Source organism: Xyrauchen texanus, chromosome 34 (genome assembly GCF_025860055.1).
Source record: "Xyrauchen texanus isolate HMW12.3.18 chromosome 34, RBS_HiC_50CHRs, whole genome shotgun sequence".
Classification (NCBI taxonomy): domain Eukaryota; kingdom Metazoa; phylum Chordata; class Actinopteri; order Cypriniformes; family Catostomidae; genus Xyrauchen; species Xyrauchen texanus.
Window position 1 is genome coordinate 1,809,298 of NC_068309.1, and position 24,717 is coordinate 1,834,014.

A 24,717-nucleotide genomic window follows, 5' to 3' on the forward strand; every position below is an offset into this window, starting at 1 on the left:
GCAAAATTCCTGGTTTTCCTGGACGTGTGGGAACCAGGAACCATGTTTGTCTATTGTTGTGAATTAGTTAAAGATCAGCTCAAACTTTCTGACTCATTTACTCATTTAATCCAGGTAAATTCAAGGGGTCACACACTTTTTCTGCAACTCCATGTCAACAATCATCAAAAGGTCAAAACTAAATTTAAGCTACAATATTTAAAGCAATTTCACCCAGAATTTCCCAATTAATCACAAGCTGCATTTGAACAATCACAAACAATCACGATATTGATTTCTTTACTGTTACTTGAAAATGTACCTCAATTTTGATTGTGTTGAATGTTAAATAAATAGCTGTTGCTTCCTGCCAAGTTTGGGCCCTGTTGTTCGTTTTTAAAAGTCATATTTTCACTTGCTTTTACTGCAACTTTATATTGAATATTATCAAAAAGCTGAAAGCCAGTTAAGCTGAAGGGCTCTCGAATCATCCGACACCTCATCATGGGTCTGCCCGACAAATGTCACATGGCCACCAGCGGACGGGTTCCCAAAGAGCACTTCCTGAAGCGTGAAGCTTGGAGTTATTTTGGGCTGAATCGGGAACGGTGCCCTCGGTGAACACACAAAGGTTACACAAGCAACCAACACAAGCTTCACGTTCCTTGCGTCTTGAAGCGATCGCTCTGGTGAATCAAGAGGAAAGAGAATAGGAAATGCTCAGAGCAAAATAACCCATAACCCTTATCGGTCTCACAACAGAAGGTCACTTCTCAAATACATGTTCTCCATTACCGCAGTAGAAACGGAGCCGCGTGACCTCCAGTTCCTCAAAGCTCTCAGAAATGAGGAAGTCTGAGATGATTGTCATGATACAACATCTCAACTCTATCTGAAAGATCTTTCACGCAGAAAGAGAAACAAAAGCACGATCCATCTGTTAGCTAAACCAGTTCCTGTTCTCACTGGAGTTTCCTGTTAAACTGGATCCACTCAAGCCAGTGAGGACTCAATACAAACATTTCCAACATCCCGTTTGCTGCTTCCTTGAGCAAAACAAGACTGCAATGAGATCAGAATCACAGTTTTGTGCCTTTGAGATCATCTACAGTGTTTTGTGCTCATTAGAAAAACTATAAAATACCATTTTTAGCTCGAGCTGAGCGATATGGCCAAAACTGTGATGGAAGAAAAGAACAAAAAATTAATTCTAAAGAGTCAAAATAGTCTCTATAAAACTGCACAGGGGGTCCAGAGACGGCCAGAGGGGTCTGCGGGATCTGTTACCCATTTTACCGTCTTTTACCGTTTATCAAGTGAAAATGAATGTTAAAGACATTTATATTTACTTTTATGCATTTGTCAGACGGTTTTATCCAAAGCAACTTACAGTGCACTTATTACAGGGACAATCCCCCCGGAGCAACCTGGAGTTAAGTGTCTTACTCAAGGACACAATGGTGGTGACTGTGGGGATCAAACCAGCAACCTTCTGAGTACCAATGTATTATACAGAGCACTTATTACAGGGACAATCCCCCAGGAGCAACCTGGAGTTAAGTGCCTTACTCAAGGACACAATGGTGGTGACTGTGGGGATCAAACCAGCAACCTTCTGAGTACCAATGTATTATACAGAGCACTTATTACAGGGACAATCCCCCAGGAGCAACCTGGAGTTAAGTGCCTTACTCAAGGACACAATGGTGGTGACTGTGGGGATCAAACCAGCAACCTCCTGATTACCAGTGTATTATACAGAGCACTTATTACAGGGACAATCCCCCCGGAGCAACCTGGAGTTAAGTGTCTTACTCAAGGACACAATGGTGGTGACTGTGGGGATCGAACCAGCAACCATCTGATTACCAGTTATGTGCTTTAGCCACTACACCATGACTCCATATATCATCTGTTTGTTCATAGTGACAGCAGTCCAGTATTTGTTGGGATATTTTGTGTATTTCTTTAGATTCAGATACTCAAGTATGGGGCACAGAAGCCCTCGTGACTGTGGAGTGATGCTGAATGTGGTTCAGGGGTGTCCCAAGAGAACATTTACAAATATTATAGTGAGAGACTCGTCCACCAACTAGTCCAGGGGTGTCCACACTTTTCTGCGTGATGATCTACTTTTAAATGAGCAACTCAATAAGATCCACCAACTAAAAAAACACAGTTTCATTTAAAATAAGAAAATGCTTGTTGGGACTACTGCATGTATCCCTACATGGAATTCATCTTCTAATTAATAAACAAATATATAATAATGTTCAATGTTGATATCATTCAGTTTTAACACTAAACCCAAAACACCTACAGCACAATAGATTACAATAGTCAGGGCATTTACCAGTAAATACTGACCAGGCCATGTTTTGTTTATTCAGTTGCCATGACAACGTGCAAACCTAGTTGTCATGGCGACTGAATAAACAAAACATTGCCTGGTCAATATTTACTGGTCAAGTGCAAGTCAGACAGAAACTAAAAGAAGGAAAGACATTATATTTATTTGTATTAAAATTTAATGAAACTACATTTAAATTTTGTGCGATCTACCAGCATTGCCTTTGCGATCGACGTATTGGGCGCCCCTGATCTAGTCATTTGAGTCTTTCCTTTTCCATTCCAGACATCTCATTATCTTTCACAAAATTAGAACCGAAATCAATTCGTTTATTATTAAAGGCTCGTAACACGCTGATTAATAAAGATACATTTAGAAGGGAAAAACGTTTTGGTCTAAAAGCTGCTTTGAAACCACGTTAACTCATGCGGCGCTTCATGTCTATGTAACCGGTCCTGGTCGCCCCGCTCCGAACGGGACTCGAACCGACGTCTCCGGCATGGGAGGCGGGTGCGCTAACAAGGAGGCTAAAGGCTACAGCCTCTAGCGTCAGTCGCTAGTGCACCTCTTGAGGTCAGGAGAGTGAGGTTTACACACCGCACAGCTATCTATCAGCTGGCTCCCGTTACATCTACACACACGCAGGAGAAGAGGCGACGCATGCGGAGCGGGACGGGGCAGAAATGATGCATGTTTGGTGCTAGAGAACAATATTCAAGATTACAGCGCAGAAAGATCAGAGCTGTCGTCCACATCACTGTTGTTCTGTCGCACTCTTCACTAGAGACGATGAGAGGACGCAACCGTTGAAGTCTTGCGGTGTCCAACGTAGCCTAACCGTTAGCAAGGCAGCTAGCATTAGCATGTTCATCCAGTCTGACCCTACGTTACCACTGGCGCATTGTGAGCGAATCTGAGGAGGTCCAGGTCTCCTTAGCAACCAAATTGGGCCGGTTGCTAGGGAGAGTAGAGTCACATGGGGTAACCTCCTCATGGTCACTATAATGTGGTTCTCGCTCTCGGTGGGGCGTGTGGTGAGTTGTGCGTGGATGCCGCGGAGAATAGCGTGAAGCCTCCACATGCACTACGTCTCCACGGTAACGTGCTCAACAAGTCACGTGATAAGATGCGCGGATTGACGGTCTCAGACGCGGAGGCAACTGAGATTCGTCCACCGCCACCCGGATTGAGGCGAGTTACTCGTTTTCTATAAAGCTGAGCGTCACGCTCACAAGCTGGATCGTAGGATTGGCAGCGGTGCGTAGCGAGATCTCTCCTAGCTCTGTGAGCGCCTTTGAGTGGATTTTGTCCGCCGCAGTGGAAACGCAGCCTGAGAAAGCCGAACTGCTTGTGTTTTAGCTACACACAGTAAATATCGAAAATTCCTCAAAAGCTTATCGTAGATTTTCTTTATCGTGATATCGATATCGTTTCATCGCCCAGCGCTATGTTTAGCATAAACACACATTTAAAGGCGTTTCTCTCCAAACTTACATCTCCCGCTCAGAGGCATATCCGATGTTCTTCCCAATGGGAGTTTCAATAGAAAATACATCAACACAGGAAACTGTTAATGTTGGTGTACTGACTTCAGTTTCCATAAACTGTAAAACAGAGAAATCTATAAACTCAAACTTGAATCGATTTAGATGGCCTCACAATCAGGCCATCTGTGAAACACTGACTTCTAACATTCACCAGATCTTCTGGAGCGATGTGCTCCTAATCTTCTTCCTCCATCCAAATCATTGGCTTTTATGTTTCAAAGAAAATCCCTTCCAGGAAGCATATGGCAGCAGAAATAGGTCAGCCATTAACAAACCAACATGAAGCTTCTCTCAGACCAACAGGAGATTTAAGAGCCACTAACCTCTTCTGCAGACACACGTCTCATTCATCATTCGGTTTGGTATTCACGTCCCACGTAAACCCGCTCCTCATGAGTGAGGTGCATGTTGGTGCACGTGTGAGACTGACACTGATTTAGCAAAAGATCGAATGTCTGAATGTGTTTGGAAGAATTATCCCCAAAACTGCCATATCAAAAACCATCAATACAGACCAAGTCTGAGTTCGACTCAACAGGAAGCGACTCTTAAACCTGACGGTCGAAGTGATGGAAACAATCGACTGATGCACTAAAGGACGGAGAATGTTCAGTAATCACCGCCTTTTCTCGCGGTAACGGGCGAGGTGATGGCGAGGTGTAAATGTGGCCATAGTCTCATGACTTGTACGAGAAATCGTAGAATATCACGTGACTCGGCACTAATAAGACTTAAAAAACTGCATCAAGTCTTATATTTGCAAATTCTGCATTTTCCATTTTTATTTTTCGGGATTCCCGAAACGTTTCCCGAAAATTCCCGAAAATGTTATCATCAAAACGGTGTTGAATCAAATTTATAGATAAACCTTTCATCAAATAAATATAATTAAATTATATTTGTAATTTTATTTAAATTAATTTAACTATTAACAATTAATTTTCAACCAAAAATTTCCTTTTTTTGGTCAAATAAAATGCTGTATAATTATAAATATAATTATGTAAATATAATTATAAATAATAATGAGAATAATAATAAAACGTTAATAGTAGTATTATTGCAATATATTTTTATATACAATATTAATATTTTTCTGTCGTAATGTTTCATTCATGCTCTTAAACATGACTTTTATTTTAATTTTAATTTATTTAACCAACTTTTATAGTTTTATTTTGGTGAAGTTCTTTTACCACAACAAACAAACAAACAACAAGTTGTATGTAACATATTCAGACAAATAAAAAAATACACATAAATACGAATGAACGATAATAATTAAATAATAATAATTTAATAAAACAGAACTTTTATTTTGACGGACCTTTGAGTCCCTCGTGTGGAAGTTTTAAATAAGAGCTGCACCGGAGGACTCGTGTGAGTGTTCACTAAACACACGTGTCACGCGTGATCTGTGCATGTGTGAAGTATGACAGAGAGCAGAATGACGTCATTCGTGCAGTTTGTGCAGACTACATATAAATTAAATTACTTCTGCTGTTTAAGGATTACACTTGGCCACATCGAGATTTAAATTTGATTGTCAAATTATTATTGATTTAAACTAAAAATATCTCACATCCCGAATAATTTAGCAAGTAGCACCAAACTGTAGTAAGATGATATCGCGCAGTTTTACATTATTTGTTATTGCGATATTTGGTTAACTCTAGTAGCCTCTCACACGATACTTCATTTGAATAAAGGAAACATCAGCGAACAGATTTGGTCACTTGCTCCATATTTATGCAATACAAATTAAAAATGTCTTCTTTCTTCACACACTAAACAAACGTTATTTTCCAATGAAAATCATGGTTGGATTAGCGGTTACACTTCGTAAAAACATCATAATAGCATCATACATTGTACAGCTGAAGTCGTGAGATTGAATTCAGGGCGTGCTGAGTGACTCCAGTCAGGTCTCCTTAGCAACCAAATTGGCGCGGTTGCTAGGGAGGGTAGAGTCACATGGGGTAACCTCCTCGTGGTCGCTATAATGTGGTTCTCGCTCTCGGTGGGGCGTGTGGTGAGTTGTGCGTAGATGCCGCGGAGAATAGCGTGAAGCCTCCACACACGCTACGTCTGCACGGTAACACACTCAACAAGTTACGTGATAAGATGCGTGGGTTGACGGTCTCAGATGCGGAGGCAACGGAGACTTGTCCTCCACCACCCGGATTGAGGCTGCGGCACCTTGTTGACCTACTAACTAATGGGAATTCCAAATTGGGAGAAAAGGGGATAAAAAAAATCCAAATTGTCTGTTTAGCTAGTTGTGATAAACCCACTCATAAACGCTGACTCAACTAATCAAGACGATAACGGATTGAGAGGTGAGAAGAAGCCAAGCAGCTACGACAACATGAACAGGATTCAGTATCTTCATTAACTGAACGCCACACGTGTAATTCTCAAACAGAAGATGTCAGACTGCAGTGGTGGAGTCATCTCGCTCGACTGCTCCTCAATGAGTTATCTCCTGCATCAGCGCTGGTGAGGCACACACGACTCCATTTCACACGCCACACGAGTCACTGAAACCGCTGACATCCACCATTTTGTGCTCCTCAAGAACACTGCCAGATCTTACTGACTCTTCAAAGGCCACTGGACCCTTTACAAGAGCACCACACACTGTTCTATACGGCCGTCAAGAGGAAAACACTCCAGTGTGACAGAAGAGATCTCTCAAACTGTGCTCAGATTTAACAACATACCAAAGACATCCACGTTCATTTGCTGCTCTACTGTGTCACAAATCTGATTTGAGAAATATCTGAGACAAAGTACTTCACTGAAATAAAGGCCCGGATATAATAACGAACGGGTGTGACGTCATTTAGAACCAAATCTGGCCAAAACGAAGGTGTTTTTGCGCTCATTTCGGTGGATCGTAACAGCTTGCTAAACCGGCTGCTAAACACCAACTTACTGCCATTGGTCCACGTCATCAGTAGGTGTGACCCGGAGCTCCACCCATATGGTCTGCACTTATATAGCGCTTTTTTAACTTTAGAGGTTACCAAAGTGCTTTACACTCACACACACTATACACACACTCACACACACACTACACACACACACACACACACAAATGAAAATGCTACATTTAGTGCTGGTTCATGTAGCGTTCACACGGGCATTAACACCGAACCTAACGATACCAAAGGCATCAGGGAAAAGTCATGACACAATTGGACAGATGTTATGACGTATATTTTCTGACGGAACTTTCCGAATATCCAAAACAATGCTGCTGCTGGGCGGAATACACTCGTTGGATGTATATATGGGGGTATTTATACCAGCTGAGGACAAACAAAGAGTTCATAAAATGTGTAAAAGAGTCAAAACAGCGCCAGGAATTCCTCCGTTGCACACACAGATGAAGATATGCTGCGAGGAGACGGCGGTTCTGACGCCTGTCCCGAACTGTACTGGGCAACATCGCTCCATGATGAGAAGCACCAGGTGTGCTTGAGGTCAGTATTAGGCAAATTACTTCCTGTTTTTGGTCCGTTTAGACGTCTTTGGTCCATTTTGCATTCATCAATCGGACCGTACCAGAGTTCGTTTGGAAGTGGACCGAGACCCGCTATTCATGCAGTGTCGGTCCGCTGGTTTGGTTCAGATGCAGCGTTCACACTTGATCAAATGAACCGCACTAACAGAGCAATCAGAGTTCACTTTAATCCAACCAAACCTGCCAAGTGTGAACACCCCCTAAAGCAAGTGAATCATTCTGCAAACCTCATTATACGTGTCTCCGGGAACAATTCGCTGCAGTTTCCAGGTGAAATGAACACTAGACTACATCCTCATTTCGCCGGGTTTGGCGCCCCCTGCTGGACATCTCACCTGAAGTGCAGCCAAACGTGTTATGAAGCGTCATTTCAGTTCTGCAAAAACATTGCTCACGTCACTTTCACGAGACCAGCCTGAATAAATCAGCCTAAACGTATAATCCTGTCATTAAATCATTAAACTGAGGAACACACCCACATTTAAGTGGTTATTCACTTATCAATCCGTGTCTTCTGAGGTTTCAAATTGTATTTGTATTTCCACACATTCAAACTCGGCGTTTGGCATCACAGATGTAAAGCACCGCGCGTCATGTCCTCACGTGGCATACAGGCGTATAACACCACGTGTAGGCTAATAGTCGTGAGCGCCAATGAGATTTGAGAGCTGCGGTGGAGGGGAAGAATTTTCACCACCTTATTAAAATGTTTGATTAAATTAACGCTTTTAAGTGTAAACCTTCAATTTTGTCTTTCCAACAGATCTCGGTAGTATTTTAGGCTGTGCCGTATCTGGTCTTTCTTTATAGCTGAAAAACAAGATCCTGTCAAAAGTCTCAAAACAACCAGGAAGTGTTCCCTCAGGAAACCATCATTCCCAATCCTGCTGCTTTGACCAAAGAGAGTTCCGACGATATTAAAATGCTGCCCGAACATTTCTGTGCCACCACAGACTGATCGATTGCCCCTGCCTGGCCACCCCTTTGAAAAACTCCTGGCTCCGCCCCTCTTAACCTGTTGATACACGCCCCCTTTCGGAGCACAAAGCATGAAATTGACCTGAACTTCACTGGTTGTATTTTCGGGACCCTTTGCAGTTTATTGAAGAAAGATGACGAAGGCCAGATCTCATGTAAACATGGAGAATATATCAATATTTCTCACATTTATCACTTTTATGGACAAAAAGTACGATTGGATGTTTTTAATGAACGCTTGTCATGGATGACTGACCCAAGTGTGTTGAACTGGATTCATCTGGCGATCGTGTTTTCATAATAAAAGTCCCGTTTTGATATCGCATGTTTTCATAATAAAAGTCCAGTTTTGATATCGCATGTTTTCATAATAAAAGTCCCGTTTTGATATCGCATGTTTTCATAATAAAAGTCCAGTTTTGATATCGCATGTTTTCATAATAAAAGTCCCGTTTTGATATCGCATGTTTTCATAATAAAAGTCCCGTTTTGATATCGCATGTTTTCATAATAAAAGTCCCGTTTTGATATCGCATGTTTTCATAATAAAAGTCCAGTTTTGATATCGCATGTTTTCATAATAAAAGTCCAGTTTTGATATCGCATGTTTTCATAATAAAAGTCCCGTTTTGATATCACATGTTTTCATAATAAAAGTCCCGTTTTGATATCGCATGTTTTCATAATAAAAGTCCAGTTTTGATATCGCATGTTTTCATAATAAAAGTCCCGTTTTGATATCGCATGTTTTCATAATAAAAGTCCCGCTTTGATATCGCATGTTTTCATAATAAAAGTCCCGCTTTGATATCGCATGTTTTATAATAAAAGTCCCGTTTTGATATCGCATGTTTTCATAATAAAAGTCCCGTTTTGATATCGCATGTTTTCATAATAAAAGTCCCGTTTTGATATCGCATGTTTTCATAATAAAAGTCCCGTTTTGATATCGCATGTTTTCATAATAAAAGTCCCGTTTTGATATCGCATGTTTTCATAATAAAAGTCCCGTTTTGATATTGCATGTTTCATAATAAAAGTCCCGTTTTATCACATGTTTTCATAATAAAAGTCCCGTTTTATCACATGTTTTCATTTGTACTCCTGCACAAATAACTCAATTACCATTTCTGGAGGATTACTATCGGTTTAACAGAGATCGGATATCAATGTTGAACCCGTAGACCTTTGAAAAGATGTATCATTTGTTACATTAATTACATTTATAGATGGTAAATTATAAAGATGACATTTGAAGTGGCATAAATGTAATTAAAAAGATGACTTTGACAAATGTTTATCTAGTAGATGTGACAAAATGTATTTAAGTTTGTACATCAAGACTTGATCAATTCATTCAAATACGTTCAAATAGCTTCAGTCACCATTCACTTTGCAATTAAAGTAAATGGTGACTGAGACTAACGTTCTGCCTAACATCTCGTTTTGTGTTTCAGAGAGGAGAGTTATACAGGTTTGGGACAACATGAGGGTGTGTACATTATAATTTTGGGGTGTCCTGTCCCTTTAAGATCAACAGTGTACCACAGTGAAGAGCTAGACAGACTCTCCTCTATAAATAGCAACAGAATGTCCAGTGTACAACATCCGCAAGCTGTCCTTCTCCAGTGAATTCCAGTTTTCTACACGCGTCTGTCCAGTTCTGATTGGTTTCTGTTGTCAGAAGAGCGCTCTTCCAGTTACATGTTAGAAAGACGAGCGATCCATTAATATTAAGTCACCGGCGAGAGCTTCCTTGCTTACAACTTCTTCAATATTTAATGGCATGTGGACATTGGCACCTTCTAGTTAAGCGGGATCGAGGCGAGCGGATCTGCCCGACAACACGGCTGCTGTTTCCTGTCAAAGGAGGCCTTGTCCTGTCTCAGCGCTCGGCCTGTGTAGGAACAGAGCAGTCTAGAGGACGCTCAGTGTTTCCACACACATCGGCAGCGCTTCAGGAGCTCATGAAGACTCGTTACAGAAGAACAAACACGGATCTGTCCAGATCTACAGTGCTGGAAGACTGTTCAAATCACACACACATAAGATGACCGGATCACACATTGAACGCTACACAAGCTAACAATAGTAAGATTTGCCTGCACAAGACGACTGTAGGCTTCAAGCTAACTCTCAAGACGACCTCAAGAACACACAAGGTCGAGGCACGATTCATATTTGGTACAAAATCTGAATATAATATTGAACTGTTACTGATATAGTAACTATGTCTTCCAGAATGAGATATAAACAAAGCAGGCTACACAGCTTACCCAAACCTCTGTCAACATTTAGTCACCCTCACGTTGTTCCAAACAACCATACATTGTAGTCCTAATAAACAAACATAGAGAGCGCAACAGGTATTTTCCTTATTATTGTTGTTCATATAAACTTTCTTTATAAAAGAGTTGTAAGCCATGAACTAAACCAACCACAACATCACATTTTAATTTGAGGCAAAAATGCAGAAAAATCAGAAAAGACAAATACACAAGACTTTTTACTTAACATCCCGCGCGCTATGTTGCGACACTTAAACGACACTTAAAACGTTAAAGTCCCCGTATACAGAAGTGTCATTTGAAAGATTAGAATCTGAACCTTTCAGAGATAACATCACTTGTGCGTTTATATCACTGAAAATAACTAAATAAGGCCTCGAAACATTCGCATTGAAAACTAGCGCCCCCTAGAGATCATGTGGTAGAAATATTTATATGAAAATAAAAGTCCTTCACACATACATGGACAAGTCATATATCAAATGAAAGCTCTCATTCTCAGGAATGTGACTGTACAGGGTATTTTATTGCACTAATAACAGTTCAAATGAATCATAAAGAGAAATATGATTTCTGTAAGTCATCAAATACAAACGTCTCTTTTCTGCTCTGATATCTGCTGCCGAAAGCCCAAAATAGCCAAAATATTACATCTGCTTTTACCTTAGGGAGTTTTCTAAAACATGAGCCATTGTTTACTTCTCTGTGAGCTTGATTTTGTGATTTATTCAATGTTATATCTGAGATGTCCAGAACAAAATATGCCATCCAGAAGGAAAAGCATGCAAAACAAATCATCAGAAAACATATTTTTGACTAGTGACGATAAAAATAAATCACAATTATCACAAAGGGGAGGATCTCAGCTTTCTAATGACACCTAGATTGAGCTTGTAGTCCACTCAGAGGCCGAGATATTCAATGAGATAATGAGGGTGTTGCTTGAACTGAACATTAGACTGAATGTCTATGGACGAGCACATCTGTGAGGGGTAAAATGTGTTAGAGCGCCCCCTACAGTTCACATCTGTGAGGGGTAAAATGCGTTAGAGCGCCCCCTACAGTTCACATCTGTGAGGGGTAAAATGCGTTAGAGCGCCCCTACAGTTCACATCTGTGAGGGGTAAAATGCGTTAGAGCGCCCCTACAGTTCACATCTGTGAGGGGTAAAATGCGTTAGAGCGCCTCCTACAGTTCACATCTGTGAGGGGTAAAATGCGTTAGAGCGCCCCCTACAGTTCACATCTGTGAGGGGTAAAATGCGTTAGAGCGCCCCCTACAGTTCACATCTGTGAGGGGTAAAATGCGTTAGAGCGCCCCCTACAGTTCACATCTGTGAGGGGTAAAATGCGTTAGAGCGCCCCCTACAGTTCACATCTGTGAGGGGTAAAATGCGTTAGAGCGTCCCCTACAGTTCACATCTGTGAGGGGTAAAATGCGTTAGAGCGCTCCCTACAGTTCACATCTGTGAGGGGTAAAATGCGTTAGAGCCCCCTACAGTTCACATCTGTGAGGGGTAAAATGTGTTAGAGTGCCCCTACAGTTCACATCTGTGAGGGGTAAAATGCGTTAGAGCGCCCCCTACAGTTCACATCTGTGAGGGGTAAAATGCGTTAGAGCGCCCCCTACAGTTCACATCTGTGAGGGGTAAAATGTGTTAGAGTGCCCCCTACAGTTCACATCTGTGAGGGGTAAAATGTGTTAGAGTGCCCCCTACAGTTCACATCTGTGAGGGGTAAAATGCGTTAGAGCGCCCCCTACAGTTCTAAATATATAAGTAGTCTGAAATTGTTGGAGAGTGACTCAACTGTGTCATTCACAGTGCATTATGGGAGTGGGCGGAGCTACAAAGCTCTTTTGACCCACTTTGCTTGCTGTGACTCTCTGATTGGTGGATCATTTCCCTTCAGGATAATGGGTAGTGTAGTTAAAGTGAAGTGAGGTTGAAATAATGTGGACTGATGGCTTCAACCGAAGCAGCTACCATCAATGAACTACCTCGGAGTTAAAGAGAGCGAGGGGGTCTCCTGTGCACAGCCCTCTTCAAGACATCCCACAAGTTTGGATTTACGTCTGGGCTCTGTATGGGCCATTCCCAAACCTGGATGTTCTTCTGAAGCCATTCCTTTCTTGACTTTGATTTGTGTTTGGGGTCATTATCATGCTGAAAGATGAAACTCCACATCATCTTCAGCTCTCCAATGGAGGTCTGCAAAGTTTGTGCCGGAATAGACTGGTATTTTCACTATCCATAATTCCTTCCATTTTGACCAGTGCCCCAGTTACCAGCTGAACCGAAGCAGCCCCATAGCATGATGCTTCCACCACCATGCTTCACCATGTGTGTGATGTTGTGTTGGGTGATGAGCTGTCTTTTAGGAGCACATAACGTAGCTTTTAATATATGGCCAAAAAGTTCTATCTTGGGTTTATCAGACCATAAGACATTTTGCTACATGGTTTTGGAGCAATGCTTCAGTCTTGCCATCCTACCCCATAACCCAGACAAATGATGAATATGGGATATTGTGTCGTATGCATTTAGGGGCCAGTCCTGGCCAGATTGTTTTAAATATATCAAACATGCAGCACAACCAATTATTAAGTTCCTTAAATAAATCCATCAGAACAGAGTGACTGTAAATTGAGGGTCTAATGTCCACCAAAACGTTATATAACTCATGACTTCTTCAGATAATGGCTTTAAAGTAGTTGTGTAGTAAATACACTCTTCAGAGACGAACACACTGCAAAAACAAGTGTGTGTGTGTGACTGCAGAAGCCAATGCATCATGTCAAGAAGGCGTCCACTGGAGCATTCAATTGGCTTTTGTGTGTCTCGTTTCTTTCTCTCTCTGTGTTCGCCTGAGGAACAGACTCTAAACTTCAGCGCTGCTGTGAGTATCTGCCTCCTTTACTGGCCTCAAATTACTGAAAGGTCCATTTTGTATCTTAGATCACTAGTCCATCAAAATGGAAGCCCAAACAGACTCAAGGCGTCCTTTAATAACACCCAGAACAACGACCTTCACAGAGCCGGCAGTGAGAAAGGGAAATCACAGATGAGATCTCTTTAATATGGTCTGGATTATTCCTAAATCTCAACAGGGTCTCAAACTGTGCTCACATTTGCCACAAGTCTGCAATCAAAAGTCTCAAACATTTCTCATCATCTGAGATAACCTGTCCACATCCATTTCATGGCTCTATTATCTTACTCTAGGTCAACAATGTACTCGTTTGAGTCTGTTTATTTCTTCTGACGGATCATTTCATGTCGACTCAACCAGAGGTCCCCATTGGCTAAAAATGTATTATTATTATTATTAATTTAATGGGTGAAAAAAAGACATAAATGATGATAAAAGTCAAAATATTAAATGTCATGGATGAATATTTACAGAGTAATGCATTATATTGTAGAGGGCGGTCAAATGATGATCTTCACCAATGATTTTGGAGCAAATCTACAGGTCAAAAAAACAGTCTTAGAAATGTGTGAGCATCATGATTTTATATTTACACAGAGATTGGTAGATCTATTCCTCAAATCAGTTGACTTCAGCAGCTCTTGTTGTATTATACGCCAATGGTGAGAGCCCAAAAATGGGAAAAAACACTTTTTTTCGCTGTTTTTCCAAAGTTGGAGAGTCTATAACTCCAGAAGTGTTCAATATATCTTAATATCCCTTTAGTTTCTAGTTTAGAACAAACTTTCCTTTATGTATCTTCACTTTTAAGACTACATAGTTAATTCCCAGAGATATGGGGCTCTCGATATGGCTCCATAGTAAAATTTTACCCACATTCAATGGTCGAAAATCAAATGTGGGTCACATGGTATGAAGCTAGTTTCATACAAAGGTCTAGAAATATACCTTTATTTACATTTACATTTGTAAATAAAGGCAGATGCTTTGAGAGGAATAATCTGATTAAGATGTTTACATGCGCAACAATACACTTAATATTGCAATAATCAGAGTGAGGAATAATCCGATTAAGATGTTTACATGCGCAACAATACACTTATTATTGCAATAATCAGAGTGAGAGGAATAATCTGATTAAGACGTTTACATGTACACCAATACACTTATTATTGCAATAATCAGAGTGAGGAATAATCCGATTAAGATGTTTACATGTACACCAATACACTTAATATTGCAATAATCAGAGTGAGGAATAATCCGATTAAGATGTTTACATGTACACCAATACACTTATTATTGCAATAATCAGAGTGAGAGGAATAATCTGATTAAGACGTTTACATGTACACCAATACACTTATTATTGCAATAATCAGAGTGAGGAATAATCCGATTAAGATGTTTACATGTACACCAATACACTTAATATTGCAATAATCAGAGTGAGGAATAATCCGATTAAGATGTTTACATGTACACCAATACACTTAATATTGCAATAATCAGAGTGAGAGGAATAATCTGATTAAGATGTTTACATGCGCAACAATACACTTAATATTGCAATAATCAGAGTGAGAGGAATAATCTGATTAAGATGTTTACATGCGCAACAATACACTTATTATTGCAATAATCAGAGTGAGGAATAATCCGATTAAGATGTTTACATGTACACCAATACACTTATTATTGCAATAATCAGAGTGAGGAATAATCTGATTAAGACGTTTACATGTACACCAATACACTTAATATTGCAATAATCAGAGTGAGGAATAATCCGATTAAGACGTTTACATGTACACCAATACACTTATTATTGCAATAATCAGAGTGAGGAATAATCCGATTAAGACGTTTACATGTACACCAATACACTTATTATTGCAATAATCAGAGTGAGGAATAATCTGATTAAGACGTTTACATGTACACCAATACACTTAATATTGCAATAATCAGAGTATGAGGAATAATCCGATTAAGACGTTTACATGTACACCAATACACTTATTATTGCAATAATCAGAGTATGAGGAATAATCCGATTAAGACGTTTACATGTACACCAATACACTTATTATTGCAATAATCAGAGTAAGAGGAATAATCTGATTAAGATGTTTACATGCGCAACAATACACTTATTATTGCAATAATCAGAGTGAGGAATAATCCGATTAAGACGTTTACATGTACACCAATACACTTATTATTGCAATAATCAGAGTAAGAGGAATAATCTGATTAAGACGTTTACATGTACACCAATACACTTATTATTGCAATAATCAGAGTATGAGGAATAATCCGATTAAGACGTTTACATGTACACCAATACACTTATTATTGCAATAATCAGAGTGAGGAATAATCCGATTAAGATGTTTACATGTACACCAATACACTTAATATTGCAATAATCAGAGTGAGGAATAATCCGATTAAGATGTTTACATGCGCAACAATACACTTAATATTGCAATAATCAGAGTGAGGAATAATCCGATTAAGATGTTTACATGTACACCAATACACTTATTATTGCAATAATCAGAGTATGAGGAATAATCCGATTAAGACGTTTACATGTACACCAATACACTTAATATTGCAATAATCAGAGTGAGGAATAATCCGATTAAGATGTTTACATGTACACCAATACACTTATTATTGCAATAATCAGAGTATGAGGAATAATCCGATTAAGATGTTTACATGTACACCAATACACTTAATATTGCAATAATCAGAGTGAGGAATAATCCGATTAAGATGTTTACATGTGCACCAATACACTTAATATTGCAATAATCAGAGTGAGGAATAATCCGATTAAGATGTTTACATGTACACCAATACACTTATTATTGCAATAATCAGAGTATGAGGAATAATCCGATTAAGACGTTTACATGTACACCAATACACTTATTATTGCAATAATCAGAGTGAGGAATAATCCGATTAAGATGTTTACATGTACACCAATACACTTATTATTGCAATAATCAGAGTGAGGAATAATCCGATTAAGACGTTTACATATACACCAATACACTTAATATTGCAATAATCAGAGTGAGGAATAATCTGATTAAGACGTTTACATGTACACCAATACACTTAATATTGCAATAATCAGAGTAAGAGGAATAATCCGATTAAGACGTTTACATGTGCACCAATACACTTAATATTGCAATAATCAGAGTGAGGAATAATCCGATTAAGATGTTTACATGTACACCAATACACTTAATATTGCAATAATCAGAGTGAGGAATAATCCGATTAAGATGTTTACATGTACACCAATACACTTAATATTGCAATAATCAGAGTGAGGAATAATCCGATTAAGATGTTTACATGTGCACCAATACACTTAATATTGCAATAATCAGAGTGAGGAATAATCCGATTAAGATGTTTACATGCGCAACAATACACTTATTATTGCAATAATCAGAGTGAGGAATAATCCGATTAAGATGTTTACATGCACACCAATACACTTAATATTGCAATAATCAGAGTGAGGAATAATCCGATTAAGATGTTTACATGTACACCAATACACTTAATATTGCAATAATCAGAGTATGAGGAATAATCTGATTAAGATGTTTACATGTACACCAATACACTTAATATTGCAATAATCAGAGTGAGGAATAATCTGATTAAGATGTTTACATGTACACCAATACACTTAATATTGCAATAATCAGAGTAAGAGGAATAATCCGATTAAGATGTTTACATGTACACCAATACACTTAATATTGCAATAATCAGAGTATGAGGAATAATCCGATTAAGATGTTTACATGTACACCAATACACTTAATATTGCAATAATCAGAGTGAGGAATAATCCGATTAAGATGTTTACATGTACACCAATACACTTAATATTGCAATAATCAGAGTATGAGGAATAATCCGATTAAGATGTTTACATGTACACCAATACACTTAATATTGCAATAATCAGAGTGAGGAATAATCCGATTAAGATGTTTACATGCACAACAATACACTTATTATTGCAATAATCAGAGTGAGGAATAATCCGATTAAGATGTTTACATGCACACCAATACACTTAATATTGCAATAATCAGAGTGAGGAATAATCTGATTAAGATGTTTACATGTACACCAATACACTTAATATTGCAATAATCAGAGTGAGGAATAATCCGATTAAGATGTTTACATGCACAACAATACACTTATTATTGCAATAATCAGAGTGAGGAATAATCCGATTAAGATGTTTACATGCACACCAATACACTTAATATTGCAATAATCAGAGTGAGGAATAATCCGATTAAGATGTTTACATGTACACCAATACACTTAATATTGCAATAATCAGAGTATGAGGAATAATCTGATTAAGATGTTTACATGTACACCAATACAATTAATATTGCAATAATCAGAGTGAGGAATAATCCGATTAAGATGTTTACATGTGCACCAATACACTTAATATTGCAATAATCAGAGTGAGGAATAATCCGATTAAGATGTTTACATGTGCACCAATACACTTAATATTGCAATAATCAGAGTGAGGAATAATCCGATTAAGATGTTTACATGTACACCAATACACTTAATATTGCAATAATCAGAGTGAGGAATAATCTGATTAAGATGTTTACATGTGCACCAACACACTTAATATTGCAATAATCAGAGTGAGGAATAATCCGATTAAGATGTTTACATGTGCACCAATACACTTAATATTGCAATAATCAGAGTATGAGGAATAATCCGATTAAGATGTTTACATGTGCACCAATACACTTAATATTGCAATAATCAGAGTGAGAGGAATAATCTGATTAAGATGTTTACATGCGCAACAATACACTTAATATTGCAATAATCAGAGTGAGGAATAATCCGATTAAGATGTTTACATGTGCACCAATACACTTAATATTGCAATAATCAGAGTATGAGGAATAATCTGATTAAGATGTTTACATGTACACCAATACACTTAATATTGCAATAATCAGAGTGAGGAATAATCCGATTAAGATGTTTACATGTGCACCAATACACTTAATATTGCAATAATCAGAGTATGAGGAATAATCTGATTAAGATGTTTACATGTACACCAATACACTTAATATTGCAATAATCAGAGTGAGGAATAATCCGATTAAGATGTTTACATGTACACCAATACACTTAATATTGCAATAATCAGAGTATGAGGAATAATCTGATTAAGATGTTTACATGTACACCAATACACTTAATATTGCAATAATCAGAGTGAGGAATAATCCGATTAAGATGTTTACATGTACACCAATACACTTAATATTGCAATAATCAGAGTATGAGGAATAATCTGATTAAGATGTTTACATGTACACCAATACACTTAATATTGCAATAATCAGAGTGAGGAATAATCCGATTAAGATGTTTACATGTACACCAATACACTTAATATTGCAATAATCAGAGTATGAGGAATAATCCGATTAAGATGTTTACATGTGCACCAATACACTTATTATTGCAATAATCAGAGTAAAAGGAATAATCCGATTAAGATGTTTACATGTACACCAATACACTTAATATTGCAATAATCAGAGTATGAGGAATAATCTGATTAAGATGTTTACATGTACACCAATACACTTAATATTGCAATAATCAGAGTATAAGGAATAATCTGATTAAGATGTTTACATGTACACCAATACACTTAATATTGCAATAATCAGAGTATGAGGAATAATCTGATTAAGATGTTTACATGTACACCAATACACTTAATATTGCAATAATCAGAGTAAGAGGAATAATCCGATTAAGATGTTTACATGTACACCAATACACTTAATATTGCAATAATCAGAGTATGAGGAATAATCCGATTAAGATGTTTACATGTACACCAATACACTTATTATTGCAATAATCAGAGTGAGGAATAATCTGATTAAGATGTTTACATGTACACCAATTTGTTTGTTGGAATACACTGGTTGCTCTCTCTGTTTCGATTAACATAAAAGAATCAGTTCATAAGAGTCATTTGTTTGTGAATCAGACTACACAGGGCACGCAGGATGTTGTTGTGTTCCGCCCACAAAGACAAACCTTGCCATTATTTTGCAGTATTTGGTCTTTTTATCTCACCAACATTCAAGTCAGACTGTAAATGGACATGTGCCACTCTGGAAAATGTTTTCTTTTGAGCGAAGCCGATAAAGTAAGAGTCTACATCACTGGCACAGGCGCGATTACAATAGGAGTACTCCACATGTCTTACTGTGAATATCATTACTCTGATTATTAGCATAATCGCAATAGCATATCTGCACTATTCGGTTTACTTAAGGAATAGTATTGCCTTTGGAAGTGCATGTAAATGCGGCCAGTGTTGTTGACTGGTCGGGTTGGTTGGGATGCTGAATGTTGTGAAAGCAATGCAGAGACACAGTGGTCACACTTTTCTACAGAGGGCTTACAGTGGATTCTTCATATTTAACTGGGATATAAAGTCTTTAAACATCCAAAAAATGACACGCTACACCTTTAAAACAAACCTAAAGTTTTGGTGCCAACTCATACTGTAAACACTGAGCGTTTCTCCTATACGGGCTTTACACTGGATCTTCATGAAAACTGGGTCACCGGTGAGCTTGAACCATTGGGTGCTCGACTGTTGCATAAGACGGCGTTTAGATTTCCAGGTCAGACACTCGACCCCATCACAGTCATTACACTGAGACTACAGCGTGTCATCAGAAATATCCCCAAAACATGCTGCTGAAAAGGAAATAAATGATTTCTGAGAATCTGTAGAGGAACTTCCAGTCAAAACTGGATGAACAAGTTGCAAAGGCAAAATAGACCATGAGAGATATCAGCCAGACAGCAGACACAGCGTCTCCTTGACATATCCCAGCTTACACTTGGCTTAGAAATCCATAAAACAAACTATATTTCTTTATTTGATCAGCTGATAAACAATCAAAATACAGTAAATGTCCTCACAGCTACATCAAACCATAAAGAACCACCAGAGCGGCATCAGATAGCTGCAACTGCAGCAGGAACAGCCAGTAACCTTCATCTGAGAGAACCTGTTTGCCCTGACATGGGAGACGTGCCACCATTTTGAGTTCCTCTGGCCTGCGTCTGTCGTACTGAGTGTGTGTGTGTGTGTGTGTGTGTGTGTGTGTGTGTGTGTAGCGCTGTCTTTGTCAGCAGGATTTCACAGTGGCCAGAGCGATTGCAGAAGGACACACACACACTCAGTGCTCAGCGCCGTGGAGAAACAAACAGCCTTTCACAGTTTACCACATGAACAGAAGAACCCGAAACACTCTGATGTGCACAATGCATCTGACAGTAATCATAAATGTACATTTATTACATGCACCATGTCAGATAATTAAACTAAAGCCAGACAAGTGCACAAACATTTGCTTTCACTTCCAGCAGAAGCTTCAGATGTCACACATGTGATCCAACACATTGAGGAATTGAGGAAAGAATGCATTTATAAAACTCAAGAATGAGTTCCTGTCATCTCCAAGACAAACCAGATCGGCAAAACCCAACAACCCTTTACTGAACTCTATAAAAGACTTATAGTTTGTAAACGAGGTTCTTCTGAAAGCCACCGTAGAACATGAAGATGTCAAATTCAGCATACGATTAAAACTCACATAAAGCCTCCAAACAAAACATTTACCCAACAACACCACCCAACTATTGCACTGACATTATCCACACTATTGCAGTTCTCAAACAAACCAAATCTGCTCAAATAAACATCTTCAAAAACCCCATTTGTGAGCTATTAAACATGCAGGAACGCTCATAATGGGTTTGAGGCTCTTCTGAAGGCCACCGTTGAACACGACAGACCTGCAGGGCTGCATAAATCAGCATTAGCATGCTAAACACATCAGACAACCTTCAAATAGCTCTATTGTCCAACAACACGTTAATAAACGCTGCACATCATTATACACAATATTCAATTCCCAAATTCAAAAAACCGAACACGTCTGATCTCCTAAAGAGCAGAAACGATCATTATTTCAAACCAAATCATCAAAATGCTGGAAACTATCTTTAAAAGATATTAAACATGTATTAAGAGCTTCTAAAAATCAGAAATGCTCATTATTTGTAAATCAGGTTCTTGTGGAGGCACCGGTGGAACATGACAGACATGACAGACCTTCAGTATGAACATGTTAAAGCTTCTGTGGTCCATTTATTATCCAAAATATATAATAGCACATTTCCACAACAACAGCAGGTGAATACACATGATGACATTATCCACAACATTCAACCAAACCTGCTAACATACAATAAACTTCTTCTAAAGGTTCTACAAGGTCTAAATGTTCTGGAGATATTAAACACGTACTGTAGATCTTCAATAGAGGTTCTCCTGAAGGCCACTGTAGAACATGATAATAACCATCTCATGAAGACTGTATAAACATGCACACAACAACAGAACCCGAAGCACCTGCGTTATTAAATAATAATGAAGCAAAACTTCAGCTTGAGAGCACAAAGAGTGCAAAACATCTCCATAAATCTCACTGTGAGAGGTCGCAGGTCCATGTGCAGTGGGAAAGTCAACCTTTGTTCTCCAGCGAGACTCCATTTTCTGGAGGAACCCTCGGTGTCATTCTATACCTGCTGTGACAAACACCTGGAACCCGGGAAAAACACCCGCCGCCCGCTCGCGCGCGTACAGGAACATCGTTGCAACATTGTAACACTGTCACGAAGCGACATTGTAACACTGAACGTCACAGGCACATCGCGAGAGCGTCTGGACGCGGAGCTCTAAATGGACGCGGAGCTTCAAATCCGTGCAATGGCTTCCAGCACACGGTCAAAAGCTCCGTCGGACCGGCCACATTTCACTCGTTACCGAATCCGCGCCCTCAAACTCCCTCAACGGCACACCGTTCCCGACAAATCCCCTCAGAACTGCCCGCTCGGACGGGTATAAATAGAAGATCTGAAGGAGAACGCTCCAGCAACGCGTCGCTTTACCGACATGAAGGTGCCAGTTTTGGAGCGTTCGGTCGGTCGGTCGGTTCGGTGTCTATCCGTTCATCTGCTGCTCCTCAACTGAAGCAAACAGGCAGGAAAATCGCGTTTCCAGGTCATTCCCGAAGCGCCTCGTCAACCAGCCCGAGCTCGAGCACATTAGCAGATCATTTAGAGCAAGTCGAGATGTTGACGATTGAGAAAACGCATACTCACGCCTGGATCCTGGATCGAGATCTTCTGTAAAGTTGTGTCCGGTCTAGAGCAGCACAATGATCGCCATCTTCCCTCCTGCTTCTGCTGCTTCTTCTTCTTCAGCACACCAGCAGCAGATGACCTGAGCTCAGTCTGTCTCTGTATAATGAGCTGCCTCACAGACAAGGAAGACAATCTGCTAAGCAGGCAACACAAAGAAGTTCTGGAGTCGTGCAAGCACCAGAGGGTGCACAAGAGTTTGCGATGAGACAGAGAGACAGGAGGAAGATCCACAGAGCCTCTCATGACTCCAGCAGCAGCAGACATGGAGGTCTTCAACATGGAGACGCTATAGAGCGCTTATGACACATTATGAGCCATACGAGCACGCGTCATTACAGCTTCATCAGTATACCTCACACTGTATATGCACCACAGTCACATGACCTCAGAGAGAAAGAGATACCATTAGAGGACGTTCTGGAAACATTAGTTTATGGTTATAAAATCAAACAATAACCAATAGAGAACGTTCTGAATAGGTTCTTTATTGGTTGTCACACAAAAACCTCCCTGCAACGTTCTGGAAACATTAGTTTATGGTTATTAAATCTAACAATAACCAATAGAGAACGTTCTGAATAGGTTCTTTATTGGTTGTCACACAAAAACCTCCCTGCAACGTTCTGGGAACATTAGTTTATGGTTATAAAATCTAACAATAACCAATAGAGAACTTTCTGAATAGGTTCTTTATTGGTTGTCACACAAAAACCTCCCTGCAACGTTCTGGAAACATTCGTTTATGGTTATAAAATCTAACAATAACCAATAGAGAACATTCTGAATAGGTTCTTTATTGGTTGTCACACAAAACCTCCCTGCAACGTTCTTGGAACATTAGTTTATGGTTATAAAATCTAACAATAACCAATAGAGAACGTTCTGAATAGGTTCTTTATTGGTTGTCACACAAAAACCTCCCTGCAACATTCTGGAAACATTAGTTTATGGTTATAAAATCTAACAATAACCAATAGAGAACGTTCTGAATAGGTTCTTTATTGGTTGTCACACAAAAACCTCCCTGCAACGTTCTGGAAACATTAGTTTATGGTTATAAAATCTAACAATAACCAATAGAGAACGTTCTGAATAGGTTCTTTATTGGTTGTCACACAAAAACCTCCCTGCAACGTTCTTGGAATGTTAGTTTATGGTTATAAAATCTAACAATAACCAATAGAGAACGTTCTGAATAGGTTCTTTATTGGTTGTCACACAAAAACCTCCCTGCAACGTTCTGGAAACATTAGTTTATGGTTATAAAATCTAACAATAACCAATAGAGAACGTTCTGAATAGGTTCTTTATTGGTTGTCACACAAAAACCTCCCTGCAACGTTCTGGAAACATTAGTTTATGGTTATAAAATCTAACAATAACCAATAGAGAACGTTCTGAATAGGTTCTTTATTGGTTGTCACACAAAAACCTCCCTGCAACGTTCTGGAAACATTAGTTTATGGTTATAAAATCTAACAATAACCAATAGAGAACGTTCTGAATAGGTTCTTTATTGGTTGTCACACAAAAACCTCCCTGCAACGTTCTTGGAATGTTAGTTTATGGTTATAAAATCTAACAATAACCAAAAGAGAACGTTCTGAATAGGTTCTTTATTGGTTGTCACACAAAAACCTCCCTGCAACGTTCTGGGAACATTAGTTTATGGTTATAAAATCTAACAATAACCAATAGAGAACGTTCTGAATAGGTTCTTTATTGGTTGTCACACAAAAACCTCCCTGCAACGTTC

At 39.0% G+C, this 24,717-nt stretch overlaps 1 protein-coding gene across 1 annotated transcript in view; it reads right to left on the reverse strand.

The window, feature by feature from the left end:
* Positions 1–23,191, reverse strand: part of LOC127628177 (zinc finger protein 462-like) — a 66,105-nt gene extending 42,914 nt beyond the window's left edge. The window contains exon 1 of the mRNA XM_052104905.1: positions 22,920–23,191. The gene's annotated coding sequence lies outside the window, so the exon portion shown is untranslated. The remainder of the gene's footprint in view (positions 1–22,919) is intronic.
* Between the last annotated feature and the right edge of the window lie 1,526 nt (positions 23,192–24,717).